This window comes from Sciurus carolinensis, chromosome 5 (assembly GCF_902686445.1).
Source record: "Sciurus carolinensis chromosome 5, mSciCar1.2, whole genome shotgun sequence".
In the NCBI taxonomy this organism is placed as follows: domain Eukaryota; kingdom Metazoa; phylum Chordata; class Mammalia; order Rodentia; family Sciuridae; genus Sciurus; species Sciurus carolinensis.
In genome coordinates, this window is record NC_062217.1 from 16,302,681 (window position 1) to 16,327,620 (window position 24,940).

Below are 24,940 nucleotides of genomic sequence, written 5' to 3' on the forward strand. Positions count from 1 at the left end.
GAGAGTTTTGGTGTTTCTCCTGAACACATAAAGTCTTGGCTATTTATTTTTCTAGTGGCATAAACAACATAGGTTTATTGTCTAATAGTTCTGGAGATCGGATGCCTAACACGGACTTCTGGGTAAAATTAAAGTGTCAGAAGTGTTGCATTTCTTTCTGGAGGTTCTAGTAGATAATGTGTCTCATTGTCTCATCTGCGCATACATTAGTTGGCAAATGGACTCTTCCTCTATCTTCAAGGCTTAGCATAACCGATAAGTTTTTCTTGTGTAACATCATCAGATCTCCTCTTCTACCTCCCTCTTCCACTTTTAAGGATTCTTGTGATTATCCTGGGTGTCAACCTCCACCCCCGGATAATCTAGGACAGTCTCCCCAGTTAAGGTCATCTGATGGGTAACTCTAGGCTATTGGTTTCTAACAGAAATATTATGGTCAGTTTCCAAAGCTCTCCATTCTCTATTTTACTAATTACCCAGACAGAAGGCAAACAATTGAATGTTCATGTTTTGCAATGCTTCTTTTTAATAGCTGCGGACTTCACATTGATCATTCATTCTATTGTAACACCAGGGGACAGTCTATAAGTCACGGAAGTCATAGCAGTCCTTGAAAGGGACAGGGATAGATAATAATGCCAAGAAGTTGGGTGCAAACAGAGAACAGGAAGAATACAGATATTTCTAATCATGAAATTCTCTTCCATTTTATATCATCAATCACTAACATCAAGAGGTCATACTTTAGACTCTTAAAGTAATATAAAATCTGCTAACATCATGACCAGCTTTGTCATGAATCAAAAGGAAAGTCTGCACATATACATGAAATGAGCATATGTGAAAATATACAAAGCACATGAGGTCCAAGTGCTGTGTCAAGGTACAGGGGAACACAGGAGGTTTCCAAACTCAGGTTGGCTCAGTATAAGCTGCTCCCCTCCTGCAGCACCTGAAAGGCTGCTGAGTTTCTGGGTGAGGACTCGTTATAGATACATACTTAGAGGATATATAGATCCAGTATCTTGGCAAATCTTAGAAAATTAATTTGCTTGGAATGACAGTACAAATGTCTATACATTTAAATAATGCAGCATAAATGTGGCTATAAAAGTGGCTGGGGATAAAGCTCATGACTAGAGCACTTGCCTAGCATGTGCAGGATCCAGAGTTCAACCCCAGTACTGCTTTCCTGCAAAAGCATAAATGCACAGATGCGATGGGAATTGAAAACTCATTAACGGATTCTACAAAGAAACCACCCATTTGGTTGTCTCAGTCTCTTTCTCTGACAGGAAGCCAAATTCAGCAATGACCTTGGAGTCTTTTGGATTATTTACTACCATGTTTTAAAAACAACAAGATGAAAATGCAGCTTAGTCCTGCACAGCAGACATCAAATGAATAGGGTAGCTTCACTTTTAAGGGGTAGCTGAAAACTGAAAACTAAAGACAAACGGAAGGCTGTGCATAGTCACCCCACACCTAGCCTTGCTGAAGTCCACTGTGGATGTCAATTTTCAGAATTGGAAATTAATGTTCTAGCAACCATAGGCTAAGGACACTTATCTATTAAATTCAAATAGAGCATTCTTAAAAACAGAATGCTCTATATCTGTTTCAAGAAAAAAAAATAGGAAATACTATTGGAAAAAATTAAAATGTGAAAGACATCTTCTTTAGATTCTTACGCAGTTTCTGTTTTAGAGAATAAATGTCCCAATTAAGATCAAGCATGGAAATATGGATGTGTTAATTTCAAGTAGTTAGGAGCCCACAGACTGACAAATAACCTCAAGGAGTAGGTAAAAGGTTTCAGGTACTCCTCCTTCTCCTGTCATAAGTGAAAAACATTGTCTGGAAATACTTGAGTAGATAAGAATTAGCTGCTCCTTCTCCAACTGTGACCGGAGGTCAATGAGTGGGGCTGCCCTGGGATTTGAAACAGTCCCTATGTAGTAGACAAAGAAGCTGCCCCTCATGTTTCTGCAGACTTCCAGGTGTAATATCCCTCTATGCATTACTTTTAAAGTGTGGTCACAATTACATTTCTAAAGCACTTACCTTAATTCTTTGGTCATTTGACATTGATTTTTATGCAAAAATATGTATTTTTACTTTCTGCATTTATATAGCAATCTTTGATGTTTTTCCAAAATCCTCATATTTTCCATTATGTATGATTAACATGGTTAAAAAGCAAACAACAAAACCCAACAAACCAATAAGAGTCTATATTATGATGTTGGAGGGTTATAATTAGCATGTTTAACAATATTCATAAGAACAGCATTAAAATGCATATCAGATTTGATGGGTCTCATCACAAATGAATGAACATTCTAATAAACTGGGACAAGGAACTTCTAATAGCATCAGAGGAGTCAGGGAAAGAATATATTTCTGAGTTGAATGCACGTGAACTGTCAGGGCAGAAAAAAGGCAGCTAAATTGGCTGTATTGAGGAGTGCTAGAATCCTAGGAGGGCCACCTGAAAATTACATTTAATATGCTAACACTATTACGAGAATATTTCTATTCTTCCCATAAAGGTCTTGCTAACAGTAATTAAATTTTAAGACAGTAAGATCTGGAAAGGAATAAAAATACAGTGGAAATCCGATTACAAGGGCTGGAGGAGGCCTTCCCCTTCAAATACTAATTAAACAAAAATTGAATTTTGGCTACCCAGGGACACTAAGTCTGGTCATATCTATATTACATTATACCTAATCACACCTAAGTTCTTAAAAATCTAACATATTTAACACCAAAATGTGTTGGACTTCAGAATGACGAAAGTGGCATTCTAATATATGGTCTGTCCTCATCAATAGCCACAGGCAGAGTAAAGGAAAAGGCACACAAAGCAGCATGAGCAGCTCAGGCCTTGGGGACAGAAACCTGCCCGGGACCAGCAGAACCAAAGCTATGAAGTTACTGTAGTTTCCTCCCTTATTTGGAAAACATGTTACCTGTCAGACTTGTCTCTAAAATAATTTTCATTTTTCTTATTCACAATCAGCAAGCCTAATTTGTTTAGCAACATTTTTGAGAACCGTTTTTTTTTATAATATAACTCATTACTCACAAATAACTTGAGAACAGTATGGAGACGCCAATGGTACTCACTCCATGCTTTAGCCTTCGTATTCATGGAAAGCTTCTATGTTTTGAACTCAGTTATTATGAATCAATGCATAAAACACTCAAGGGATCCCCACAGTAAAATTCTGAGAGTTCAAGCAATACTCTTTAGCAAGAATGTAACATCACTTCTTAAAAGTCCAAATGCTTAACATTTTTTATACTGTCAATTGCCTTTTAGAATTTGGAGGCAATCTCTGGTAGAAGAGTGGTCCTCAAAGTTTTGCATGCATCCCAGCATCTAAAAGGCTGCTGGGTCCCATCCTTAATGTTTCTGATTCAACAGGTCCCTGATGGATGGGGCCTAAGCACCTGAATTTCTGACCAAGTCCCAGGTTGTTCGTCTGGGGATCACACTTTGAGAAACTCTAGCATCATATATAAAAGTCTTGGCTTTGAAGTTAGAGGTAGGCTCATTTTACTCTGCCCCATCCTGGATTTATGACTTTTGGAAGTTACTTAAGCTTAATTTCTTCTGAGTATAAGAGCAGCACCTTTATCATAGAATCTTTGTATAAACTAAAGGAGAAAAATGCAAGAGAATTGCTTAGAATATTGTCAGTGTTCAATAATAGTTGTCTCCTATTCTGAATATAAGTAAATGGATCAAAAGGGTAAGTCATTTATGCTTCCTATTTGAATATAGTTTTCTTTAAAAGTATATATGATTGGGTAAAGATGTACATGTATCCCAGAAACAAACACTAGACATCCTATTAACTGCTAGAAGCTGATTATGTTCTCTAATGAAGAAGTAACTAGTTCAGTCACATACTCTTTTATAGTGTCACCTGGATATTTTATGTTTTATTTAAATTTAGGCTTTGGTGCATAGAGTATAATCTGCATTTTTAGTGTTAATGTGCATAACTATATGTAATAAGTTGATATGTTAAGGAAGCATAGCTAGCATTATAGTTCTGTAGAAGAAAATATGAAAAGGAAAAAAAACCTTAAAATCATTATTTCTATATTTCTGAAGGACAGTTATATTGTTTTGATCTCTTTTGTGTTCCAAGTTTTTTTGTAATAGGTTAAAAATGCATATTACTGTGTGTGTGTGTGTGTCTTGCTGAGGATTAAATCCAGGGTCTCCAGCATGCTAGGCAAATGCTCTACCACTGACATACCTCATCAGCCTGGGTATTACCTTCTAAACGTGAAAATATCTTAGAATAAATGTTATGAAACAACTCCTGGAGATCACAAATCCCCTAGATATTCTGCTGCTGAGAATTAAGACAACATGTATGAGCAAGTGCAGGCTGTTGGGAGGAAACATTGGCCAAGTTCAGCTTCTTTTGGGTAGCCATAAGCACACCAGCGATCTGGAAGCTTCAGTAGAAGACAGTGTTTTAGTCATTAGAAAAGGAGCTACTCTGGGACTCAGGCTACTCAAGAGCCAAGCAGTGAATCCAACCTAGACATATGAAAGGAGTCAGAAGGAGTTGAAAGAAATGCACAGCTAGAATTTGAACTGACTTCTGTGAGGAAGGGCAGAGAGGACAGTGGGGTTCATTTAAAACCAAAGTTCTTTATCTTTTTTTGGGTCATGTACCCCTTTGAGAATCTGGATAACACTATAGAATCTCCTTCACAATAAAACCCAAACACTATAAATTTGAGTGGAAGAGTCAATGGTCCCTCTGGAGTTGATCTTTTATGTTCCCAATTCAGAAACTTTCACATAAAATATCCAAAGATAGATAAGTCATGGTAAGAAAGGTGTCTAAATCCTTAGAGATATTGTCATTTTTCACAAAACTTTTCAAAAATCATATTATTTTAAACATTGTTTCATGCGAGGGCTATGCTGTATTGCTTTACCACAAGACTAACCAAAAAACCCTTTTTTAAAATGGAAAATCATAACTAAGTAGAAGTTTATGATATTTTATGAGGCTTGCTTAACTACAGGAGGCTCCTGATTTTAGACTACAAAGTACCTAGCCTGTTGTCCCTTGGAAGTAGTCCACCTCAACTGCAGACCAGATATGGAAATGGAAATGGTGCAATAGGAACTTGACATTTATGGATTCAACATGTATGAGATTTGATTACGAGAGAGTACAAGGGAGATACCATATTTTGCAAACACCTGGATTTCCATTTAATTGGGGTAGGGGGATTACTGGTCTTTTTTGTTTTTTTTTTTTGTTTGTTTGTTTTTCAGAAATTTCTAACAACATTCTAAATTTGGAAGGAAAAAACATACTGTGGGCCAAAAACTTTTTTAAATTTTATTTTTTAAACATGGGTCTTTAATAGATTCTAAAGGAAGGGAACTAACAGTGTGTACTCCGGATTCATGCTCCTACAGACATTACCTCATGAAGGTTTGAGCATTCCAGCATAAAGCAATGGAAAATGCCATGTGTGGAAAACTTGAAAGCACAGCATTAGGATGCAAAACATCTCTAGGAATGATTGATTTCCTCTCCCTGATTTCCAACTAATGAGTATTCATTCTATTTATAAAGATCCCTAGGGATTTTCACAGTCTCCTTGAAGAAACTAAATAATCCCAAATGAAAAATCCATATACGTAGGAGCTATGAATCCCTATTCTTTTTCTTTGGATTGCTCCATGGCAGTCACCAAAGACCTTGATCTACCAGTTCTGCCTTGAGTCAATAAACCAGTCAATCTTGCCAATCCAGAGTGAAGTACGCTTGGGAGGAGTTTGCTATTTTGTGGCCAGGTTTCATTTGCCTAATCTGTATGACTGAACAGAGCCTTTGAGGCTTCATTTATAGGCCAAGACAGCAGGTTTGTGGTCCAGGCATGGACTCCAAATGCCCTATCTGATTTTGTCATCCTTTTCTGCCTAAGGGATGGATCCGTTCTCCACATCAAAGCCCTGCAACAAGACCGAGCCTCCTGTTCCAGAGCTGCCACTGACCTGAAGTTGGATTTTTGTGTGCTCTGCATGAGAATCAACCTCTCAAATCAGGGTAACTATCAAAGTCAAAGATTAAGAATTCTGGGGCACAGTCATTGGGGCTGGTGATCTTTCCTTGGCTTGTAAGAAAGGCGTGAACCCACAGTGCAGTGGTTTCTTCAGGTTCTGGCTATTCTTATTTATTGCTTCTCTCTTTGGCAAGCCTGTCAAAAAGTCCAAGTTTTCCTAGGAAAAGCACAGAAGCCATGTTGGCTGCACTCTTTATTTCTGATTTGGAGTCACAGACCATCTTAAGTTACACTTTCTTTAAAGGAAAGTTTATTTGGGTCACAGTCTCAGAGGTCTCAGTCCATAGATGGCTGACCCCACTCGGGCTGTGGGCCCAAGGTGAGGCAGAACATCATGGCGGAAGGGTACGGAAGAAGAAAGCAGTTCAGGAAGTGGAACAAGGAAGCAGAGAGTAAGAGCTCCGCTCACCAGAGGCAAAACATATATCTCACAGGCAAGACCCCAGTGACCCACCTCCTCCAGTCACCTGCCTTAACACCCAGTTTATCCCTATCAATGGATTAGGCCATTAATTAGATTACAGGTCTCATAACCTAATCATTTTGCCTCTGAATGTTCTTATATTATCTCACACAGGAGCTTCTGGGGATGCTTCATGTCTAAACGGTAACACTCCCACTAATCTATCCTCACCTATAGTACTTTCAATGGATTTTCATCGCTAGTGTGGGAGACCTTTTGTTTCAAGTGCAAAATTCAAACCATGATATATGAATTCTTTGGATGACATTCAACAATATGTATACAATGTGACAATAGCTTACTAGTAACTCCCATATTTCTAACAAGTGTTTCAAAATGCTATTTGTAATTTATTACATGAGTTTAGGCTGTGGTTTTCCAGGGAAAATAAAATATTTTAGATCAGTAAAGAAACTTCCGAAGTTTATGCCCCATATTTTAGTTTCTTTCAGATCTCTATTACATAGAGAATTGTATAGAGAATATAACTGTTTCTCCAATTATTTTGTAAATATATTATTTTATTCAATGGTGAATTTAAAAAAAAATTTTGGTAAACAGTTCAACCATGTCTGAGTCATTATTTTGTAAATATATTATTTTATTCAATGGTGAATTTAAAAAAAAATTCGTAAACAGTTCAACCATGTCTGAGTCATGTAAAATAAAAGAGTTAGTGCCTTTGCTTAAGGAAATGAAATAATTTGTTTTGAGCTAAATCAGACAGAAATGGTTGATTTATAAAACCTGAATGTCCTCATGAAACTGATCCTCAGTGAAGAATAATTTATTATTGTAATTGCCAAGTGTTTTAAAAGGAGTTGTCTTAGGAGAAATCTAATTTGCTCTCGAGTAGCAACACTTTTATTTTTTTTAAATTACATGACTCTTATGCTGGATAACTGATTAATAGGTAAGTATCAAAATGCAGGTCCTTGTAGGAAGGATCATTTTGCTACATTGTATTTTGTCCTTTTTAAAGCATGTTGCATATATAATGAAGATTTTTAACTCTGCTGTGAAGACTTAAGCATCGGCACATCTTCCCTTTGAGGTTCAAATCTGCAACCTTAACATTACAAATATTAGGCCTGTTTTCTCAGAGGCACTGATGTTGTTAGGAGTTTCATACTAAGATCAGGTTGTTAAGGCACAGAGCAAGGCAAACAGCATTTTTAAGTAGTTTTTACAATTAGCACCTAATTAATGAGGTGGGAAGCATGAGTGACCAGAGGCAGCATGATCCGTATTATGCCACTGGGTGTCTCGTTACTCATTTAATCTTAGACCTTCAGAAGCAGCAGCAGCCATGGAGGGTTCTCCTAAAAGAGTGGAGAACTTCTGCCAAGAGAGAGGTGCAAGCCTGAGGAAAATGCAAACAGTAATAAGCATAATTATATAACAGATGATAAGCAGGAAAAATGATAAGCACTTTGTTCAGCTAAGGATCTCTCGATTATTGCTCCTTCTTTATGACCTTCTTTTGAAGGTGTTAAATAGGATAAAATGCTTTTTCTCAAGTTTGTTTTAACTATGCAGATTCATTCCTCAAACAGAGTTGATTCTTCATAAATGGTTAGTTGGGTGTATACAGGTTCCCAAATAGCCCTGTATATAGAGATCACTGGTCTGGTGCTATTCTTAGAGGTTTAGTTTAGATACACACTATTGAAGAATTAACAAGAAAACATTGACTATAAATAAACCTCTTAAGATTTCTATTTCTTTTTTCTTTCAAAGTACCCTTCAAGGTGTGGGTCAACTCACCATTCAGACCTTACAGTTTTGTAAGTCTCATCCTCACCTGTACAATGGACATAATTTTACCTGGTTCTATATGTGAATGTCCTTTGTTGATTGTTTAAGTCTTAATTTGTTCATGGTATCAGCTAGAAGCCTTCAATTGCAAAACTGAGAAAAAAAATAACCAAAGGCACAGGAATAATTTAAAGAAAAAGAGTAAAAGAGAAATAGCAAAATGTAACCTAAAGAACAGTTTCATTGTTGGTGGTGTTTGGAGCTTGGTGACGTCACCAAGGAACCAGGTTCATTTTCTTTCTGCTTAGATATCTATGATTATTCTAGAGTCACCATGGGGTGGCACACAATTCATCCTAAAGTTACTCTATGATGCCCTGGGTTTCCTTCTCTACAAACAGGGAAAGTGAGGGTCTCTTATAGTAGCTCTCATTGCAGGATAAAGGAGAATCATCTTTTAAAACTCCCATCAAAATTCTTCATTTCTCCATGGTCAGAACTGAAATATGTCTATATATTAATGACCATAGGGAGAAATAAGCTTTACGGATAGAACCATTACAGTCACTACTAAAGTTGATATTAACCCCACCCAAACCACCTGGCTTCCACAAAGCTGAGGAGAAGTAGAATGTAATTGGGCAGATGACCACAATGTCTACTATGATTTTATTATCTCTTTGGTTATGGTCAGACTACTCTTCATACTTCTGGGGATTTGGGGGCATATTTAATATCAAGAACACAGACCTTGCCTAGTAAGAAACCACTGTCTATAGGAGATGCCCAGATCCTGGTAGGATGCACAAATAAAGAGAGTAGGGGAAATTAAAGCAAATATCAATACCAAGTGTCAAGAAATTCTCAAGTCATCTAGTTATTCAGATCATTCCAAATAGTTATATACTAATTCATCACACTAAGCATGCACCAAACTCTAATTTTTCGTCTCCACAAATATATATTTAATACATATATATATTTCTTTTAAATGGGAATAAAAAGAGACATTTCCATAATCTCTATTCATTAGAACAGGATACAATAAGATCACTTTTATGTATTTCACAGCCAGTCTAAGAAACCCTGTAAAGGTTTTTAATTTGAAATTTTGTTTAAGAAAGGATATAAAATGTATGGCTATTTTAATTGGATTAAATATGAATTTCCTCTAGTCTTCGATTTCAGGTGGTTTGTAACAATTGTGTGCTTTTTCAGAAAATACCTTTTTTTGCTACAAATTAGACAGTATTCTCAGAGGATGGTCTTTCATTAAGACAATGCATTCTGCTAAAGAAAAAGTTAGTATAAATAATAAAGTAAACTGATTCATGAATATTATTTTCTCAAACTAATTGTGTTAGCTAGTTCCTAGGACAGAGAATTTAGTGATTATAGAAATGCCTCCAGATAAGATAATTTAAAAATTTATAAACATTTAATCTTTCACAGTTCATATTTTCTTTAAACTGAAGTTTTAACTATATTAAACTATAATTTTCTCTGCATTTTTTTGTTTTATGAATGTCCTATACTCCTGAAGGCTGACTGTATGTCAAATCCATTGGGTACATTTTTTTCATTTTCTCTTATAGCAGTAATTTTACTTAAATTCTTTTTAAAGATCTGAGTTCAAAGGAATTTAAACAAAAAGTTCAGGTACAAATTTTATCATAGAATGAGCACTCCTAATGCTTTATTTTTACTTGTGTTCATAAGCTTCTCTAGGAAAAAAAACTAAGAAAATGATATTTAATTTTTCTATATCAATGCTCAGGGAGTTTCTTTTTTAGATTATATTATAGAAGATCTATTGGTCAGTTCGCCAACAGTTATTAAACCATCATAATACATGTGGTGTTAGGGGGTTTTAGATCTTAGATCTGTGTTCTAGGAGCTTAGAGTGAATCCTGGTTGATAAACAGAATAAGGAAGTTTAAATTGAATCTTAAAATTTAATTCATTACTTTTCTAAAACAGTGATGTAATACATGGAGTAATTTTTTCTAGGAATTTCCTTAAATATTTATCTTATTCCACTTGGTTATCATCAGAGAATAATATTCCTAGGTCCATACAGTGATAGAAACAGTGCAGAATGAACACTAGAAAGATGTTTTATAGGTCCAAAACTCAGGAGGCAAGCGAGAGGAACAAAATAAACAGAACTGATAGTAAATTATCTTTTGCTGTCAAGGAATTTAATAGCTGTGCTAGGTCAGGCCACGAAGACTGGTCTAAGTTGGTGACTTTGGGCTCGGCTAAGGTTGCTGACAATTTTTCTAACTTGCAGACCAGCAAATAAGCACCGCAAAAGGACTCATAGAAGATCAGAGAACTTACCCATCAGAGGTGCCTCAAAGCTGAGGTCTGAGAGCCACACAAAACAAAATACCCCCCAGGTGGGAGGGAATGTACCTTTGCTCACTCTTTTAAATTGTCTGAAGCAAGTGCAGGAATGAAAACCTAACCAATTCTGGAAGCTTCTGTCTTCTGGTGTGCTGCTGTACCACGGGTACATCCCTTCTTCCTTTTATGGTATCAAGTTTAGTTACCAGTTAAGCAGATTTGCCAATAGCCAGTAACATTAAGAAGTGCCACCAGAATCAGTCATCTGGCATTAAGGTGGACCATCCAATAGAAGATGCCCCAGGAGCTTGTCCCTCAGTTTAGAATTTAATTCAGCCAATGATGTCAGTGGAATATTTTTTCCCAGGAGATATGAAAGCATAGAGTCCATGTCAGAGGTTCATGGTGGCTTATCCTTTTACAACTGGTTTGTGGTCACAGCAGATGAGGGTGCTGGATTATGGGAGAGAGCTGGCCAACTCAGACCTGGCCACTCTTCCAATGTCATTTATCTTTTCCTGTATAACATACTGTCACAAAACTTAATGGTTTCAAATGATAACCTTCATTTGTTCAGGATTCTGGGCATGAGATAATTTGGCTGGGCTTAGCTAGTCAGTTTTTCTGCTGGTCCCTGCTGAGGTCACCTATGAGGCCATGGTCATCTGGTAGTCTGATCTAAGAAGGTCGAGTGTGTAACTGGCAGACGGCAGCTGCAGCCATGACAACTTGGCTCTGCCCCACTGGCCTCTCCAGCAGTTTTCCTCCCGGGGATGGAGTTCCAAGAAGGCGAGAGAGGGAGAAGCTACAAGCCCTCTTGAGTACTCAGCTCAGATGTCCCCAGAATCTCATCTACAATACTCTACTGAGCAGGGAAACAGATCCTTGCTCTTGACTTGAGGTACTGAAAAATGCTTGTGGTTATTTTCAATCTGCTAAGTTTTCCCTGCTTAAAAACAAACCAACCAACCCATGGTGTTTCCCAAATACTTAGTGATCTCATATTTTAAATTCTTAATACTCAACTTTATCTTTGATTATTATTTAGAAAATACCTAAGTATAAAATGAAGATGAGCTCTCTCTCTCTCTCTCTCTCTCTCTCCCCTTTCTCTCTTCATATGATAGAAACAGTATTACAGATTTCTTCTCTTGATAAGGGTATTGAGTATAAGGTATTTTCTGGAATGTATCAAACACTCTATCATATTTGATCCCTATGTAAAAGCCTGTGGACCAAGCGAGAATCACCAAGCCTAAATGAGCAGGGAAAACTTTAGGGTATTTTCCTTTTCTGATAGGTAAATAGCATGGCAGGCGAATACCACCAGTCACTTTGGAAGTAGAAGAAACAATAGAATTGTCATCATCGGTTTCAGTCACACTTTGCCCTCTGGGTATTTCTGGAAGGCTGATCAGAAACAACATATGCTGTTCAGAGAGTGCACAGTCCTTTTTACCATACATACCACCAGCTTCTTTGCAAAAATAACATCACTCCTCCATCCCATTATTCTTTGGAAACAGGATTTACTGGGCACAATCATATCACCTCCCCTCTTTTATCTGTTTCTGATTAGCCCTCGGAGGGGATGATACATCATAAAAGGCTTTGGTGCTGGGCTACCCTGAGCGATTCTGAGCATTCTGTTGTATCAGCACACTGTAATGAGAACACAGTATTTTAACATTATTGCTTGTCCAGTTGCCATTGATGATAATGGGCTACTTTTATGGCCTTTTGTGACACTCAAAATAATGCATGATAACACTGTACGCTGACCTCATTTCCTTAGAATGAGTCCTACCCACATTGGCCAAAGCTGCAATGACTGAATAGTTATGGGAGTTACCTTTTTAGCTATGCAAGGTTATCAGTCTCAAATTCACAGCTGAGCCTGAAATTCTTTAGGACACTGTAAGTGCCTTCGAAATGGATCATCTTTCTCCATGACCTCTAAAGCTTCTCTCTGGTAGATGATTTCATTTTATTTCCAAACAACTAAAGATCAGTTACAAACACTGTCCCTTTAGCGATATGGGGGGGGGGCAGGTGGAGGAGAAAAACCAGGAAGTGTTGCATCGACTGCAAAGTGAGCCATCAGGAAGGGTGAAAACATTGACAATGTGCCATCTGCAATGATCAAGTTATCAGGGATGACATTGATACAAAGTCTCCTGATACTGGAAACAAACCAGAGTGGTACCAAAGGGCTGAACACAAGCCAGATTTGATTTATCAATGGGTTGCTCTTATTTTGACAACATCTTGGTAAAATTGTCACATCTGTTGAAATCCTGTTTGAAAATTAGCCGCAGCAAAGAACACGAAACAATCTTATTTTCATGTATTGTGTACACAGGGATTTTCCTACAATGAGTCATCAGCCACAAGCAACAATGAAGTGTCACAACAATTCCAAGGAAACCATCTGTTTAAGGGAGATGATCCAAAGACAAACATACATCATTTAGCACAGCTATTTTTTAAATGACCATTGATTAAAATCAAAGCACTTCAAAAACAATTCTCTGAACTGTTATTAACAGCACAGATATTGGAAAACTGTAATTAAAGAGGGATGCATTGATAACATCTGCTAAGACTATAGATGATGTTTGTTTAAGCTTTCTTGGGAACAGCTGACATTTGAAAATGTAGAAGATATTTATACCACCTATGCCCTCCCCACCTGCTGTTTACAAATTTTTCCCATCAGAGACTAAACTATTGGAAACTTCTGTTTTATTCCATAATCAAAAATAAGTAAAAACATTTTTCTGAAGATTTCGTTCAGGAGTTATACTATGCAAGATCACTATAAAGAGAATATATAAGGCCATGAAGACCACTAAAAACCCTTTTGTAAAAACATGTTCCGTGGTTCATGATTTATTCTTACTTAATAATGTTAATAGTGATCTTGGAAAATCTACAGAATTGGATACAAATCTATATAGAAATATTAAATTATCCAATTTTTAAAAATAATAACAAAGCAGAAAAAAAGAATTTAAAAAACAAAATATCAATGCCAAATTTAGGAGTTTTACTTAATATGAAAGAAATAGGGTGCATGATGCTATTAAACTCCAGACGGAAAATGTGCTGTGAATTTTCTTGATGAGTTTTACTTCAAGAAATCTTAATTACTGATGATATAAAACTAATCAGAACAACTGCCCCACGGTCTCTGGGAGTCTGATTATAAGCACCAATTGTCATGACTGTGAAATATTCCATTTAATCCAACAAACGTTTACCAAGCACCACTGTGTGTACTCCTACACTTTCATCTTCTAGTAATTTCCTGTCCAAAGAGCAAAGAATAGATCATGTTTAATTTATAATACATTGAAGCCACTTTATAGTACTTCTTGGGGTGACAGCAACAGCATTTGTATAATAGACTAACTTGTTATTCCAAGTTTTTACCATCTGGATTCAAATTTCAAAGGACATGTTACTCCATGTCATCCCATAATAGAACTTTAAGAATAGCAAATACACGTGTCAGTAGTGTTGTTTATTTATGTGTTTATTCCTTCATATACGCTTTCACTCATGTTACTCTCCTACCAGATATCTATGGACAACCTAGGATGTAGGAAGCCCTGGGTTAGCACTGAGGATTGTATGAGCAAGAGAGACCACGCTGGCCTGGGAAAATTCCTTTTTGCCAACCGCTGTGAACCTGAGGTAATTCAAGTGATATCCCTCTCTCTATTCCTTTTCAAAAGTACTGTTATCAAGAATTAGTTTGGACACAAACACCTTACCAGATGCTTAGAGGTTAAAAAAGGCTATTACTTATTCAAGACTATACAGGTCACACTGGAACTTTGCTGAAGCTTGATTCTCAGCCCTGCTATTATTTTAGGAGAAATGAAATTTATAGCCATGGTTCTGGAGGACTTATAGTAATGGACTACATTTTACCAGGAAAGCAATATGGTTCATATACTCACCAGCCATGTGATCTGAGCTTCTCTGAATTTGTTTCTTCATTTGTTAGATGGAAATAATAGTATCGACCTTAATGGCTCTTGTGAGAACTAGGAATAATTTATGTAACATGTTTGGAGAGTAGTCTAATGGATAGTGGAGCCTCAACAAACAGCCAAAGATGAGGGTTATTTATATGAAGTTCAAGTCAGGCAGGGTTAATGAGAGATTTCACCCTGAAGTGATGTACAATTGTATGGCTCAAAAATTCCAGTAGAACTTACTAACTGAACAAATAAATACCTTGACAAAGGCCTAAAACTTCTCCTATTTAGGCTTTTTGTGGAAAAAGAAGTAAAATTTCACCTTAACATACTGCCAAAACCATAGGGAGTTAGCTGCATTCCAACTGCACTAAATTCTCAGGTCACTTTCAGAAGAAACTCATCATCTCATTCATCTTTGAGCTGTTCACCAAGTTAATGGCAAAGAATGTCTGGTACATGTTGGCAAAATGGAAGCAAGTCACACGCTCCCCTTCATCACTCCATAGACCGGTGAGGGCCTATGCTTTCCAAAAGCTATTGCGTGCTTCTCTGACATGTTGACCACATAATATTGAGTAATGAATCTTTTCTTTTGAAACTACATTCCAACTTTCAAATATTCAATTGATGAATCTTACTGGATGATGAAGACAGAGTGATGGAAATCTAGATTTTTCATGTAAAACCAGAATTCTCACCTCCTTACTAGTAACTTTCTAAACATCTGGCTCAAGGTTAAGGCTTTGGTGATTTAAATTTAGAGATCAGTTATTCCATGTGCAGAATTTAATTGTAGGCTTATTTTAGTGTTGGGCCAGTCAGTTTAGACCAAAGATATTATTTATAGGTTCTCATTTTAGATTTTAAGATTTCCTCCTAAAATTTAGGTTTAAGTAATGTGTTTTAAATGGCATCTAGTGACAACCCACAAGATGCCAAGACAACCAACCAGTTGGAAAGATAAAAATTCCAGTAAGGAACTCGTTGTTTCTTCTGCATGATGTCAAATAATCCACATTAATTCAGCAGCAGTTTCAGCATTACAAAAAATGGAGTGTAAGGCCACTTAAGAAAATCAAATGAGGTGGAGAAAGACTTGGGTTCCTTTCTGTGAAGCATTCCAGAGTTTCCTGGTGTTTAGGCTTGTGCCCTAGGAATGGCGGACTCCAAGGTCCCGATGGACCTGAGCACTCTGGCTGCCATTTTTGTAACATCCTCTGGTGCCTCTTATCCCCACAATCCCTTTATTCCCTCCAGCCATGTGCTACTTCTACCCTACAAACATTTTAGTAGAAGATTAAGACACAGGATGACTCTGATTGTGGTATTGTTGGGGAAACAGAGAGGTGATCTACCAACACAAGACATGCTGTTGCCAACTCATACACAACTGTGATGTCTCGAAGGAAACACATCAGTGAGCCAAGCTCTCTGGGGGAATTGGTCACACCTGCAATTTTGTACACGTGTGCGCCATGTTGATATCTTTCTTCTCTAGTAAGACCAAGGCCACAGGTAGCGTTAAGAGGAAAGACCACCTGCTAGAGCCATCTACTTCCTTTCCAGGAAATACCAGCAGGAAGGAGACGGTGCTCAGGTTAAAGAGATCAGTAACTTATTTTCCCTGTCCTTCCACTCTCTCCTAACAGGATCTGGGCCTTCAGAGAAACCCATCTCTGGGAGTGGTACATTTCTTGCAGCATTTCCCTCCTGGGGCTGGAAAAGGGAGGCAAAGTATAGACAAAATCCATAGGTCACAGGCTTTTTTAGGGGGAGTAAGAGAGCTGCCTTGTCTGGGTCTAAATTCCAGCTCTCATGCTGGCTGTGTGAACTTGGGCAGTTTACTTACACTCTTCAGTCTTCACTTTTCCTTTCTTATTTATTTATTTATTTTTACTACTGCATCATAATGATCCATAATAGTTGGATTGATTGTTACATATTCCTACATGCACATAACAGTTTTCTCATTTGTCTAGTGGGGATAAACCACTATCTGCATCACAAGATTATTGTGAGGATTAAATATGTAGAACAGTACCTGGCTCATAAGAAGGACTCTGGTAGTGTTGGCTAATGTGATTGAATCCTGAGACAGAGTCCCTCAGGGTAGGGCCAGGCCACCTCCTTAGCTAAGGTGGATCAGCAGACAATTTCCTTCCTTGAAGAAATCCAAAGATAAAATAATTGATTTCCATGTTTCAGGTGATATACTAAGCTAGCTATATGCTATAGCTAAACTTCCCATACATCAGATCATATAGCTACATATTACTCTGTAGTAGCAGTAAATGATAGTAATTTATTTATTATGCAAATCATATAATAAATTAGCTCAAAGGCTATTTGTTAGGACAACAACACTGAAAATACATAATTCTCACCTGCTGCTTTCATGCCCAAAGGATAAAATGATTTGTCCCTTATGGGTTACCTAAAAATGGCTTTCAATTACAGGTCAACTTTGGGATACCATATTAATAGATGCTCCACAAAAGAAAAGAAAATAATTTGAAATAAGGTTTAAAAAATAAATTCCTGTCCATAGGTGTTTCTTCTTAGACTCTAGATAAGTCACCTTGAAAAGAATTGTTTGGGGAAGATTTTCTCTGATCATTTGCAAATGAGAAAAAAATTCCAGAGGCGGCTGTGGTTGCAGAACATGCATTTGGAAAGGAAGCCAATGAAACCTAGATGAATGGAAGACGGTACCTAACCATCTGTTAAAAACAAATATGCCTGGTTGGACACAGACATATTGTGCCCTTTACATCACTTTTTAAATGTGGCTTTTTTGGCTTTAAGTCCCTTTAGTGCAGAGTATGTGCTGAATAAATACTTGATACTTGATTAATTGATGGTGTCATCCCAATCTAGGATTGGAGCAGAAGTGGAAACAGCAGGATGTGCATTCACATACTAATCCTCAAATATTCAACAATTCTGTTTCAGAGACATTCCTTCCTGACTTCTGCCCTAGACACATAAGTACTCATGGTTTCTATTTAATATGGATGTCCAGGGTAAAACAGTCTGAAGTTGAGTATTTTTAACTGTGACATGACTAACATCACTATTTTATCAGTGATAACGAAGAAAAGGCACCACATACCAAGGCAGAAGAGCAGGATTCTTAGCCCTAGTGTTTCACTAGGTAATCCACTGGGGTGCGAGATGGAAAGTGTACAGAAGCCACCACAGCCACCCTGAGAGAGTGGAAAGGAGGAGAAGAAGTGGTCTTGCAGCTGCCCACAGAGGGCATCCAGAGACGGAGGGGAGCAGACGCGGGCCTGGAGAGCTAAGCAATGGAGGGCAGCGCATCTGCTTTGCCAGGATGGTTTTCACCTCTCTGTCAGCCCTCCAGGAAGACAGGAAGGGCATCACAGCCAGCTCCTGTGAGCCAGAGAGCCAGGCAGAGAAAAGGCTGGACAGATTCACCAGGATGGATGGAGGCAGGAAAGGCCAGCATGAGGATACGAAAACACAGGCGAGACAGACAGATGAATTCCCAGTGACTTCGCTGTCAGGACAAGGTGGAAAAAAGAAGAAAGTCAAAGCATCAAAGCCGTGTTTAAGAGAGATCTGCTGAATCTTTTCAAAATGGGGTGTTTTTGAAGAGGGTGCCTCACAAGACAACAACAGATGCCTTGCCAGAGATGACATGGGGTGAGGACTCTGATCCTCAGTAAAAGTGGGATGAGTGGGAAGATCTGGGACTGAAGGGCCACCTCCCCCACATCCAGTGTCACCACAGCAGGATAGGAGTAGGAGGTGATCACACGTACAGTGTCCATCTTCCACAGCGCAGTGTTGGCTAGAAGTGTGATTTTGTGTTAGAACAGAAGAGCCCTAATTCTAAACCTTCTACTAGGCACTTTTACTGTCATCGGTGAGTGGATGACTGTTTTCCAGATGGGTCCAGCCCTTGGGCGCACCCTTGGTGGCAAAAGGTAGACCTTGTTATTTGTTAATAACAAATAACATTATTATACCAGTTTGTATAATAACCAATATTGAGGGCCTGGGGCTGCAGCTCAGTAGTAGAGCGCTTGCCTCTCACATGCAAGGCACTGGGTTTGACCCTCAGCACCACATAAAAATAAATAATTAGAAAATAAAGGGGTTGTGTCCATCTATAACTCATATATATACAATAAGAATAAAAATACATTCTTAAAAAATAATAACCAATATTGAAAGCTTTTGTCTTTGAAGATGATGATCTATGTAGATTATAATGCACTTGTGAAAAAAGTTTGTTTCTTTAATATAAATCTAGATTGTGTGTGTGTGTGTGTGTGTGTGTGTGTTTCAACACTGAAGATTAAACCCAGAGCCTTGCACATGCTAGGCAAGTGCTCCATCACTGAGCTACAACCCCAGCCTTTTTGTTTTTCATTTTGGAAGAGGATGTTCTGCTAAAATGTCCAGGCTAGCCTTGAAGTTGTGAGTCTCCTGTCTCAGCCTTGGGAGTAACTCCGCCACCACTCCCAGCTGAAGACTGTATACACACATATACAGAATGTACACACACACACACACACACACACACACACACACTTGAGGTTATAGAGCCATACAGAGCAGGTTAAAAAACACATTTGTGCAAAGAATCCAGGTCCAAAAGGTCACATGTTATATAGCTTCACTTATATGAAATATTCAGAATGGGTAAATGCTTAGAGGTAGAAAGCAGAGTGGTAGTTCTCAGGAGCTGGGGGCCAGGGAAGACTAGGGTGGGACTGCTTCATGAGTACACTTTACTTCTGAATGATATACATGTTCTGGAACAATAGCCATGGTTGCCCAGAATTGTGAATGTCCCAAATGCCCACTACATCACACACTTAAAAATGGTAAATTTTATGTTATGCATATTTTACAATTAAATGTAACCATGTGGGTGGTACAAGCTCATTTTAATTTAAAAAAGTCTAAGAATTGCACAAGTGGAAACTGACAACTGATACGGAGTGCAGCTCTACCTAAGGTTTCTAAGGGTGGGAACAGTGACGCTCTGGAGCGGGTCTTGACAAGATGCTTTTGTCACTTTCCTTCCTGGTAATACATATGGTCTGGCCCAGGTGATATTTATGGTCCCTTCTACCTGTAAAATTTTATGACTTTATGATTTGATATATCAGTGCAACTTCCCAGAAAAAGATCCTAGGAAGGGGATCAGAAAAACAAAACCAGGCTGAAGGGACAGAAAGAAAAATATGTATCAAGATGGATTTAGGATGTTGCATGGCTTTCGAGAAAAAAACTGTAGAAAATAAATTGACGTTAGATTTAGAATGTTGCAAGAAAAGCCACTTGAGAAATAAGAGAGCTGTTTTTTGTTTTGTTTTTTTTTTCTTCTTCTTCTTCTTTGGAAGAACAAGATGTAGAGGAATAAACACGGAAAAGAAATGTCCTAAAAAAAGGAGAAACAGAGTTCGTTTAAGGCAAGGCAGCTCCATTACAGAAAGAAGAAAAGACACCAAGAACCACCACAATAATGAAGAAAAACTGAAAGAAACAGAGAATAAATACACCACTGAAGGGACACGGAAAGCTGAAGGGGACAGAAAGAAGGAGATAAAGGTTTTTCTTTTTTCTTTTTTTTGCAATGCTGGGGATTTCAACCCAGGGCCTTTTGCTTGTGAGGCAAACACTCTACCAACTGAGCTATATCCTCAGCACATCCATGCTGGGCACGGTGGGGAGGATGTGGAAAGCTGGAGCATCCGTCCTACGGAGATCAGAAACCAAACAATGGAGATGGTTCTAATGGAACAGTTTTGAGGACAATTTTACATACATGTATAAAGAAATGCACAGATGCCAGCTCACGCAGCCCAGGACAAGTGACAGGAAGATGGTCCCAGGAAGCGACGGCACTCCTTCTTGGCAAGTCTGTGGCCTGCTCCTGCTCTCATTAAGCTTGTCAGCAAACAAATTTGGCAGCTTCTGTACGGTTTTCCCAATTCCAGGGTTCTAAGTGGTAAATGGGACTGTAGTTGTAATTAATAACATTCACCCACTTCTCCCCCATATAATATACCCTACAGATTCACTTTTGAGAGTTCTGTTTGTTTTATCATCTTGGAAATGGGCATAAAAGCACATTTTAAATTTAATTTATTACTGGATCCTCATACTCTCTATTTCCTAGGTCTGCTTGATGGTCAACCTTTCTCCTCGAACTTCTTCCCTCTGTGTATCTCAACCAGTGACACCACGGCTTTCCTGTCTCTCCTGTGTTCCTGGAAGCTTGAATTATGAACACAGAATAGAGAAGACCATTTATGTATGAGGTGTCAGAGTGCATTCTACTGTCATGTATAACTAATTAGAACAACAACAACAAAAAGAATATAGGACAGGAATGAACACAGAAACAGGCCTGTTAATCCCTTCCTTCCTGCATATTCTAAGGTACTTACACTCTAGGCTATTCTAAGCACTGAGCCACCAACTAGCATATGTGTACTTCTGAGCCTTAAGGCAGTTGACTCAGAAGCAAATATCTAAAACCCAACCTATTTATTTTAGGTTTACGATTGGCTATGAAACTTGTCCACCATTTTATCCCTTATGTCTAATTCTCTCCAGTAACCTTCATGGCTATTGATTTCTCTTTTGATAATTGTCTTCTGAGAAAAAAATTTAAGATTTTGCTTACCTGATTTTACTGCTGCTTTTAGTTCAAGAGTTTGCTACCTAACATTAATCACCTGACTTCCTTCATTTCATCTCTACAATGAACTTCTGAATTTAATGTTACAATTCTATCAGAAGAAGAAACTAAAGCTCAAAGAGGATGAGTAATTTACAAAGGTCACATCGCTTCTAAGAAATGGAAGTAATATCAAGTCCCTCACGGAAGCCAAAGCCACTGTTGGACATTAGAAAATCAGAAACAATAGAATAAATGAAATGTATAAGGCCGACTATTTTTCATTCACTTATATATTCAGTCATTCATTCAATCAATTATGCAAGAAAGAATTGCTGGGGGAACAAAGAAAAATGACACTGACCTAGTATAGAAAGATGATGGGAAAGGAGTTGGGATACAGGGTTGGCCTTCGAGGGCTCTGGAGGATGAAGAGAATGACCAGCTTTAATGATGTTTTAATAATAGAGCTTGCTTGGGAGGCTGGGCACGCAACAGGAAGTGGCACACCCTCTTTTTTAAGAAAAAATATATTTTAGTTGTAGATCTTATCTTTATTTATTTATTTTTATGTGGTGCTGAGGGTTGATCCCAGGCCTGGCATGTGTGAGGCAAGAGCTCTACCACTGAGCTACTGCCCCAGACCCATCATGAAAAGAGTTCATCACAAATACCAGAGAATGACAGGAGGAGGGAAGCAGGCAAGAACATATACTCTCTGCCTAAATAATATCCTTGAGAAACACAAGTTACCATTGAACACTTAGGAGTTAGGGATGGAGCTCAGAGGCAGAGTGCATGCTCAGTCCATGCAAAGCTCTGGATTCAGTCCTCAGTGTGTCCCTTCTGCAAAAAGTTTTTTTTTTTTTTTAATTCCTCTCAATTTACCTTGTATTTAAAATAAGTTAAATCTAATCTGTGCAACTTTCTGCTGCCCCTTATAGGATAAAATGGCCTCCTCAAACTCACCCTTTGCTCCTTCATGCCACTAAGATGAGCAGCAAGTTGTTCTAGAGAGGGGAAGGGCCCTGCCCACCTGGGTGGAAGAGGATGGCACGTAACTCTTCCCAAAAACCACGGGAGGGGATTAGTTTCAACAACATGTAGCTTCTCCTGTATGAATGGGTGGTAACCAAGAGCTTCTATAATAAAACATTGCCCTGGCTTCCGAATAGCTTCTGGATGCCCATCCAACTCTGTCAAGTGCAAAAGAAGGTCACAGAGGGATCCATGAAAAAGCCAGAATCATGAGAATATGGATGTTTGGAGATGAATCAAAGTGAACAGAGAGTGACCCTCTGTTATCATCACTTAATCACTTCGTTAGGTAAAATACCAGGAGACAAGGGATCACACTAAGCAATTGTGACCGCAAAGGACAAGTGGGATCAGCATAAATTTATCATAATTTATCATCATCATCATAGTGATTTTGAGGTCTACAAATCTACATATACTGGTCACAGTTACCTGCAGAATGCTTAAAAAGGTAACATTTATAGCTCTAGATACCACATAAGTGAAAAATCATAGCAAACTCCTGTAGCTTTTCTACTTGTTTATTATCACAGTACAACAGAATAATGGTATCCTGCTCCCTAAAAGTCAGATATAAATAATTTGATTTGGTATTAACTTGGTATTTAGAGATCTAGCATTTTTAGCATTTCTCATTTGTTATCTCTCAAGTTTAATGAACTTCAATCTTTAAAAAATATGAATTATATATGTACACATACATACATATATTTTTTCTGTAGTGAAATAAAAATAGCTTAAATTTTTTGGCTATTTTTGAACATATGACTCAGTGGCATGAAGCACATGCCCAAAGTTGTCACCATCATCACTATCCATTTCTGGAAAGTATTCATCATTCTAAAAAGAAACCCTGTGCACATTAAAAAGCAACTCCCATCCCCGCTCTGCCCAGCACCTGGTAACCACTCTTATACTTTCATAGACACATTTATTTTGCAGAACCTAATTCAAATTCATCAAGCTGCAAGGCCGATGTGGGGTGTCATGTGACTAATGACTGAGTCAGGTTAGTTGACCCCATTCATTTCAATTCAGCTTTGTTGACCTTTGCTCATGTATAAAATAAACATTTGTTGTGAACTTGGGGATTCTTGGAAATCTCAGATTTGATTCTACTTGAATATTAAAGCTCTATTCACTTGGCTATTTCTTATTAGGCCACCAACACAATTGAACACACACACTGTCATTATACACACATGTACACACACACACACACACACACCACCTATGTCTCATCCAAGGAAAATGGCACTGCCTGTGTTAGGCAAAGTAGAACATGATCAATAACTGAAAATCGATTTCATTTTCTAAATTGCAGGTTATATGCACCAAGAAAGATTAATAGGATATTACTGTAATCCCTCACTGATTAAGCAAACAAACACCTTACAAAATGAAAAAAAAAAATTAAGAATAATGTTAAAATGCATTTAGTGAGTCAGAGAGAAGAGCTTGCCTATGGAAAACAAATAATCAGTAATGCTGAAGGTTCCCAAAGTTGGAAGTAAAGAACCCAATCGATAACAAATGTCAGCTTACCAGGAAGAGGGTAAACTTGTCATCGCCTCAGATAAGTTTTATATCTCGACTCAGTGTTTTGGAAATATCAGAACATATGGGGATTTAAAAAAAAATTGGAATGAAGGGGGATTAATGGAAAAACAATTTTATCTGTCAAAGATCACTACAAAGCAAACAAAAAACAAGCAAACCACAGCGACTGTAAAGGCCATATTCATCAATAATCCTGGCTGGGTTTTAAAGGTGCACGAGCCACAAAAACATCTCCATCATCACATAAATATAATTTTAGTGTTTATCTGAGTTGGGGATGACATTTATTGCCTCACAGGCTCCCTCTTAGAGCTTAGTGTTTACTTATCTAGCAGCACTTTTCAGGGTGTTTGTGTTTGGGAAAGAACATCTCCTGCATCTTTGCTAAACCTTAAATAAATTATGCATTAAGTTGTATTTTTGCCATAAAACATATTCTGTACCTGGGACAATGATTTAAACCCCCACCCAACATTGGCTATATCTATTAATAATTGAAGAAAAAATTGCTTGGACGCCACTGTCTACAGTTCATGAATTTATAGTGAAACATGATTAAATGAATCCACAGCTTGGAATCAAGCTATCGAATAAGCAGACATTCCCCACGAAGGCCCATAAGAATAATTGGATCTTCTAAAAGAAAACATTTGTTAAGCAAATCAATCAAATCAATCTAGCCTGACACAACTGGTTGTCATTCCTGCATAAAATGAAATTTATATTACATGAATATGTATTTGAATTGGAGAAAATATGATAGAATATAGTCATTTAATGGGGGCTCTTTTAATACATAGTTGACAGTTAAAGTTTTATTTTGGCAAGGAGTGAAATGTTAGTTTTTACCACACTGCAAGACAAAGTTAATTCCAGACCAGTTAAAATTATGTCACTGATGACCAATTTTATTGTTCTTTAATTTAAATTTACTTGAAATATGTTCTTGTTATCAGAAGAGTATTCTGCAAGTTACAATGTAGAATACAATAAAACTCCCAA

The 24,940-nt window shown here is 37.8% G+C and overlaps 1 protein-coding gene and 1 long non-coding RNA gene across 3 annotated transcripts in view; one reads left to right on the forward strand and one right to left on the reverse strand.

Annotated features, from left to right (window-relative positions):
• Gpc6 (glypican 6) overlaps window positions 1-24,940 on the reverse strand; it is a 1,078,957-nt gene that overhangs the window by 395,920 nt on the left and 658,097 nt on the right. The gene's annotated exons all lie outside the window — the stretch shown is intronic.
• On the forward strand, window positions 5,917-21,550 carry LOC124984694 (uncharacterized). The gene is made up of 3 exons (XR_007108741.1): window positions 5,917-6,101; window positions 14,270-14,386; window positions 20,837-21,550. It is a non-coding gene; the product is annotated as an uncharacterized LOC124984694 (long non-coding RNA).